We start from the raw sequence: 7,500 nt of genomic DNA on the forward strand, positions 1-7,500 counted from the left end.
CGATGACCGATTCGATATGTAGGCATACTCGCGAGGTCGGAATTGGGTCCGATGACCTGCCATGTGCAGGAAGGCGAATGTTGGGACTGTGCGTCGCAAGGTGCGCACCAAGGCGCTGGTGCCGTCGTTGCAGTCGAGTTCGGAAGTTGGGGTCGATGTCCTGGTCAGAGGTGCAAACTACACAGGTGTGGGAATCGGACAAATAGCTTATATAGGGGAGGTGTATGCTTCGATGGGTCGACTCCCCGGGTTGAGCGCACCGCGCCAACCTCAAAGACCCTACAGTATGGATGAAGTCGGAAGTTGGGTCCGATGACCGATTCGATACGTAGGCATATTGGCGAGGTCTGAATTTGTGTCCGATGACCTGCCATGCGCAGGAAGGCGGAATTTGGGTCCGATGACCGAGTTGATGGCGTGCCATGCGCAGAAAGGCGGAATTTGGGTCCGATGACCGAGTTGATGTTGATGGCCCCGCCATGCTCAGGAAGGCGGAATTTGGTCCGATGACCGATTTGAAGGCGTGCCATGCGCAGAAAGGCGGAGTTTGGGTCCGATGACCGAGTTGATATTGATGGCCCGCCATGCGCAGGAAGGCGGAATTTGGGTCCGATGACCTGACATACGCATGGAGTCCGACTCGGGGGCCGATGTTCGAATTCGATGACTTGCATTGTGGGTAAAGTCGGAAGTTGTGGTCTTTGACCCGATTCGATGACCAGACTTCGGCTGCTTGAGAATCGGACAAATAACTTATATAGGGGAGGTAGTGTTCTCGAGCATCCTCCCCCCCGTGCCCGTTATGTCGATTGATGCTGGTGCTCGACTGGTTGGAGCGCTCGGATGCAAAAATCTTGCACCAGGATTTATCGATTGTGATGGACACGGCAAGTCTCCTGATTGCTAGCAGGAGCTCATCGTGAATCTCTATGCGGCCTTGGTATGGACTCGACCTGCGGAATGGTTCGGCAATGGTAGTCGCTCCAACACGTCCTTGCAATGGCCACAGAGGTGATTCGACTAGAGCTCCAGTCTAGCTTTTGGGTTGCTTGGCGGACTGGTATAGCCGCGATCGAGTTCCGGCCATGAACGTTTAGATAGCTCTTGGGCTTTCTGGGACGGAAGTCGGAAGTTTGGGCTGTTGTCCGATTTGATGACCATTCTTCGGATGTGTGAGAATCGGACAAATAACTTATATAGGGGACTGTGTTGTCTCACGCAGCCCCCTCCGTGCCCCTCTATCTCGACCGATGTTGGTGCTTGAAAGGGTTGGATCGCTCGGATTTATAAACGTGCACCACCATTGTCGAGTGTGAGGGACGCGGCAGGTCTCCTAAATGCTATACGGGCGCTCTCTGAGAATCTCTATCCGGCCTCGACACAGACTAGTCTTGCTGAATGGTTTGGCACTGGTAGTCGATCCAACACGTCGTTGTTGTGGCCGCCTAGGCGATTCGATTCGAGGCCCCCGTCTAGCTTTTGGGTTGCTTGGCGGATTTTGCCCTATCCGCAAGTGAGCTCGGTCCCTAAACGTTCGAGAAACCCGATTGCTATGCGCCGACTCTCTTTCTTGCGAGCCTCCATCTAGCTTTTGGGTCTCTACGGAACGGAAGTCGGAATCTGGGACCGTTGTTTGATTCGACGAGGCAGGACTACGGTTGTGCGAGAATCGGACAATAACTTATATAGGGGAGGTGTTGACTGGAGCATTCTCCCCCGTGCCCCTCTAACTCGACCCATGCTGGCGCTCGAACGGTGGTAGCGCTCGGATTTTCGTTGAGCGCCAGCATTGGTCGATTTAGAGGGGCATGCGAGATTCCCGAATGCTATGCGAGGGCTCTAACGGAAATGTCTATTGGTTTCGGTATGGATGCAATTGCGAGTGGTTCGGCAAAGGTAGTCGTTCCGATGCGTCCATGTCGTGGCCAAATCGATAATTCGATTTGAGCCCTCGTATAGCATTTGGGTCTCTCGATGTGATTCCGCATTCCAGTCCCTTTGGGCACTGCTTGAGCCGCATCCCAGGGGGTTCCCTTCCCAATAATCTGCCTCGCAACCCGATTGCTATGCGGTGAGGCTCCTCGGCGCCTCGGAACTATCTGTGTATCAGACGCATCGCGGGATAAGGGGTTGGCAACGGTAGTCGCCCCAAGCGCGTCCGATGCTTGGACCATTCCGAGGCGGCCCTGAAGCCTCTTCCGTCTAGCCGTTGGGTCCTTCTCGCCGCATCCCTTGCCTCGCACCCCGATTGCTATGCGGTGATGCTCCTCGGCCGCCTTGGAACTATCTGTGTATCAGACGCATCGCGGGATAAGGGGTTGTCACTGGTAGTCGCCCCAAGCGCGTCCGATGCTTGGACCATTCCGAGGCGGCCCTGAAGCCTCTTCCGTCTAGCCGTTGGGTCCTTCTCGCCGCATCCCTCGACTCGCACCCCGATTGCTATGCGGTGAGGCTCCTCGGCCGCCTTGGAACTATCTGTGTATCGGACGCGTCGCGGGATAAGGGGTTGTCACTGGTAGTCGCCCCAAGCGCGTCCGATGCTTGGACCATTCCGAGGCGGCCTGAAGCCTCTTCCGTCTAGCCGTTGGGTCCTTCTCGCCGCATCCCTCGCCTCGCACCCCGATTGCTATGCGGTGAGGCTCCTCGGCCGCCTTGGAACTATCTGTGTATCGGACGCGTCGCGGGATAAGGGGTTGTCACTGGTAGTCGCCCCAAGCGCGTGCGATGCATGGACCATTCCCAGGCGGCCCTGAAGCCTCTTCCGTCTAGCCGTGGGTCCTTCTCGCCGCATCCCCTCGCCTCGCACCCCGATTGCTATGCGGTGAGGCTCCTCGGCCGCCTTGGAACTATCTGTGTATCGGACGCGTCGCGGGATAAGGGGTTGTCACTGGTAGTCGCCCCAAGCGCGTCCGATGCTTGGACCATTCCGAGGCGGCCCTGAAGCCTCTTCCGTCTAGCCGTTGGGTCCTTCTCGCCGCATCCCTCGCCTCGCACCCCGATTGCTATTGCGGTGAGGCTCCTCGGCCGCCTTGGAACTATCTGTGTATCGGACGCGTCGCGGGATAAGGGGTTGTCACTGGTAGTCCGCCCCAGCGCGTCCGATGCTTGGACCATTCCGAGGCGGCCCTGAAGCCTCTTCCGTCTAGCCGTTGGGTCCTTCTCGCCGCATCCCTCCCTCGCACCCCGATTGCTATGCGGTGAGGCTCCTCGGCCGCCTTGGAACTATCTGTGTATCGGACGCGTCGCGGGATAAGGGGTTGTCACTGGTAGTCGCCCCAAGCGCGTCCGATGCTTGGACCATTCCGAGGCGGCCCTGAAGCCTCTTCCGTCTAGCCGTTGGGTCCTTCTCGCCGCATCCCTCGCCTCGCACCCCGATTGCTATGCGGTGAGGCTCCTCGGCCGCCTTGGAACTATCTGTGTATCGGACGCATCGCGGGATAAGGGGTTGTCACTGGTAGTCGCCCCAAGCGCGTCCGATGCTTGGACCATTCCGAGGCGGCCCTGAAGCCTCTTCCGTCTAGCCGTTGGGTCCTTCTCGCCGCATCCCTCGCCTCGCACCCCGATTGCTATGCGGTGAGGCTCCTCGGCCGCCTTGGAACTATCTGTGTATCGGACGCGTCGCGGGATAAGGGGTTGTCACTGGTAGTCGCCCCAAGCGCGTCCGATGCTTGGACCATTCCGAGGCGGCCCTGAAGCCTCTTCCGTCTAGCCGTTGGGTCCTTCTCGCCGCATCCCTCGCCTCGCACCCCGATTGCTATGCGGTGAGGCTCCTCGGCCGCCTTGGAACTATCTGTGTATCGGACGCGTCGCGGGATAAGGGGTTGTCACTGGTAGTCGCCCCAAGCGCGTCCGATGCTTGGACCATTCCGAGGCGGACCTGAAGCCTCTTCCGTCTAGCCGTTGGGTCCTTCTCGCCGCATCCCTCGCCTCGCACCCCGATTGCTATGCGGTGAGGCTCCTCGGCCGCCTTGGAACTATCTGTGTATCGGACGCGTCGCGGGATAAGGGGTTGTCACTGGTAGTCGCCCCAAGCGCGTCCGATGCTTGGACCATTCCGAGGCGGCCCTGAAGCCTCTTCCGTCTAGCCGTTGGGTCCTTCTTGCCGCATCCCTCGCCTCGCACCCCGATTGCTATGCGGTGAGGCTCCTCGGCCGCCTTGGAACTATCTGTGTATCGGACGCGTCGCGGGATAAGGGGTTGTCACTGGTAGTCGCCCCAAGCGCGTCCGATGCTTGGACCATTCCGAGGCGGCCCTGAAGCCTCTTCCGTCTAGCCGTTGGGTCCTTCTCGCCGCATCCCTCGCCTCGCACCCCGATTGCTATGCGGTGAGGCTCCTCGGCCGCCTTGGAACTATCTGTGTATCGGACGCATCGCGGGATAAGGGGTTGTCACTGGTAGTCGCCCCAAGCGCGTCCGATGCTTGGACCATTCCGAGGCGGCCCTGAAGCCTCTTCCGTCTAGCCGTTGGGTCCTTCTCGCCGCATCCCTCGCCTCGCACCCCGATTGCTATGCGGTGAGGCTCCTCGGCCGCCTTGGAACTATCTGTGTATCGGACGCGTCGCGGGATAAGGGGTTGTCACTGGTAGTCGCCCCAAGCGCGTCCGATGCTTGGACCATTCCGAGGCGGACCTGAAGCCTCTTCCGTCTAGCCGTTGGGTCCTTCTCGCCGCATCCCTCGCCTCGCACCCCGATTGCTATGCGGTGAGGCTCCTCGGCCGCCTTGGAACTATCTGTGTATCGGACGCGTCGCGGGATAAGGGGTTGTCACTGGTAGTCGCCCCAAGCGCGTCCGATGCTTGGACCATTCCGAGGCGGCCCTGAAGCCTCTTCCGTCTAGCCGTTGGGTCCTTCTCGCCGCATCCCTCGCCTCGCACCCCGATTGCTATGCGGTGAGGCTCCTCGGCCGCCTTGGAACTATCTGTGTATCGGACGCGTCGCGGGATAAGGGGTTGTCACTGGTAGTCGCCCCAAGCGCGTCCGATGCTTGGACCATTCCGAGGCGGACCTGAAGCCTCTTCCCTCTAGCCGTTGGGGCTTTCTCGCCGCATCCCTCGCCTCGCACCCCGATTGCTATTCGGTGAGGCTCCTCGGCCGCCTTGGAACTATCTGTGTATCGGACGCATCGCGGGATAAGGGGTTGGCAGTGGTAGTCGCCCCAAGCGCGTCCGATGCTTGGACCATTCCGAGGCGGCCCTGCAGCCTCTTCCGTCTAGCCGTTGGGGCCATCTCGCTGCATCCCCCACCTCGCACCACGATTGCTATGCGGTGAGGCTCCTTGGCCGCCTCGGAACTATCTGTGTATCGGACGCATCGCGGGATAAGGGGTTGTCACTGGTAGTCGCCCCAAGCGCGTCCGATGCTTGGACTATTCCGAGGCGGCCCTGCAGCCTCTTCCGTCTAGCCGTTGGGGCCATCTCGCCGCATCCCCCAGCTCCTCGGCCGCCTCGGAACTATCTGTGTATCGGACGCATCGCGGGATAAGGGGTTGGCAGTGGTAGTCGCCCCAAGCGCGTTCGATGCTTGGACTATTCCGAGGCGGCCCCGCAGCCTCTTCCGTCTACCCTTTGGGGCCATCTCGCCGCATCCCTCGCCTCGCACCCCGATTGCTATGCGGTGAGGCTCCTCGGCCGCCTGGGAACTATCTTCGTATCGGATGCATCGCGGGATAAGGGGTTGTCACTGGTAGTCGCCCCAAGCGCGTCCGATGCTTGGACTATTCCGAGGCGGCCCTGTGGCCTCTTCCGTCTAGCCGTTGGGGCCATCTCGCCGCATCCCTCACCTCGCACCCCCATTGCTATGCGGTGAGGCTCCTCGGCCGCCTTGGAACTGTCTTCGTATCGGAAGCATCGCGGGATAAGGGGTTGTCACTGGTAGTCGCCCCAAGCGCGTCCGATGCTTGGACTATTCCGAGGCGGCCCTGCAGCCTCTTCCGTCTAGCCGTTGGGGCCATCTCGCCGCATCCCCCACCTCGCACCCGGATTGCTATGCGGTGAGGCTCCTCGGCCGCCTTGGAACTATCTTCGTATCGGACGCATCGCGGGATAAGGGGTTGTCACTGGTAGTCGCCCCAAGCGCGTCCGATGCTTGGACTATTCCGACGCGGCCCTGTGGCCTCTTCCGTCTAGCCGTTGGGGCCATCTCGCCGCATCCCCCACCTCGCACCCCGATTGCTATGCGGTGAGGCTCCTCGGCCGCCTTGGAACCATCTTCGTATCGGACGCATCGCGGGATGAGGGGTTGTCACTGGTAGTCGCCCCAAGCGCGTCCGATGCTTGGACCATTCCGAGGCGGCCCTGAAGCCTCTTCCGTCTAGCCGTTGGGGCCTTCCCGCCCCATCCCTCGCCTCGCACCCCCGATTGCTATGCGGTGAGGCTCCTCGGCCGCCTTGGAACCATCTGTGTATCGGACGCATCGCGGGATAAGGGGTTGGCACTGGTAGTCGCCCCAAGCGCGTCCGATGCTTGGAGCATTCCGAGGTGGCCCTGAAGCCTCTTCCGTCTAGCCGTTGGGGCCTTCCCGCCCCATCCCTCGCCTCGCACCCCGATTGATATGCGGTGAGGCTCCTCGGCCGCCTTGGAACTATCTGTGTATCGAACGCATCGCGGGATAAGGGGTTGGCACTGGTAGTCGTCCCAATCGCGTCCGATGCTTGGACCATTCCGAGGCGGCCCTGCAGCCTCTTCCGTTTAGCCGTCGGGGCCTTCCCGCCGCATCCCTCGCCTCGCATCCCGATTCCTATGCGGTGAGTCTTCTCGGCCGCCGCGGAACTATACCTGTTATTGCTACTGCATCCTTCGGCTGGTAACCTCCTCTGCCGCCTTGGAACGTTCTCTTTGTCGGACGCGTCGCGGGATAAGGGGTTGGCACTGGTAGTCGCCCCAAGCGCGCCCGATGCATAGACCGCTCCGAGTTGACCTTGCTTTCAGCCTCTCACATGCATAGACCTCTCTGAGTCGACCCTGCAGCCTCTCACGTTTAGCCTTTGGAATCTCGCCTCACAACATGATTGCTATCCTTGATGCATCCCTTGCCTCGAGCCCTGATTGCTTTCTTGGCTGCATCCCTCCTCTCCTCACAGCCCGGTTGTCATCACTGCTTCATCCGTCGCTTCATGCATTCTGGCTGCTGGGCCCTTCCCACCGCACACCTCGATTGCTATCTCTTCTGCATCACACACCCCGATTGCTATCTCTGCTACATCCCTCGGCTCTCACTTCTGCATCCTTCGCCTCCCACCTCGATTGCTATCAATGCTGCATCCGTAACCTCACACCCCGATTGCTATGCGGGGAGGCTCCTTGGCCGCCTTGGAAATTTCTGTGTGTCGGACGCACCGCGGGATAAGGGGTTGGCACTGGTAGTCGCCCCAAGTGCGCCCGATTCTTAGACCGCTTCGAGGTGACCTCGTAGCCTCTTTCGTCCAGGCTTCCTGCCTTCAACGCCCTTTTTACACCTCGATTGCTATGCGCGGGCTCGTTGGCGTCTATCACCTCTCTGCGA

The sequence above is a fragment of the Cryptomeria japonica genome, unplaced genomic scaffold (genome assembly GCF_030272615.1).
Source record: "Cryptomeria japonica unplaced genomic scaffold, Sugi_1.0 HiC_scaffold_1708, whole genome shotgun sequence".
Classification (NCBI taxonomy): Eukaryota; Viridiplantae; Streptophyta; class Pinopsida; order Cupressales; family Cupressaceae; genus Cryptomeria; species Cryptomeria japonica.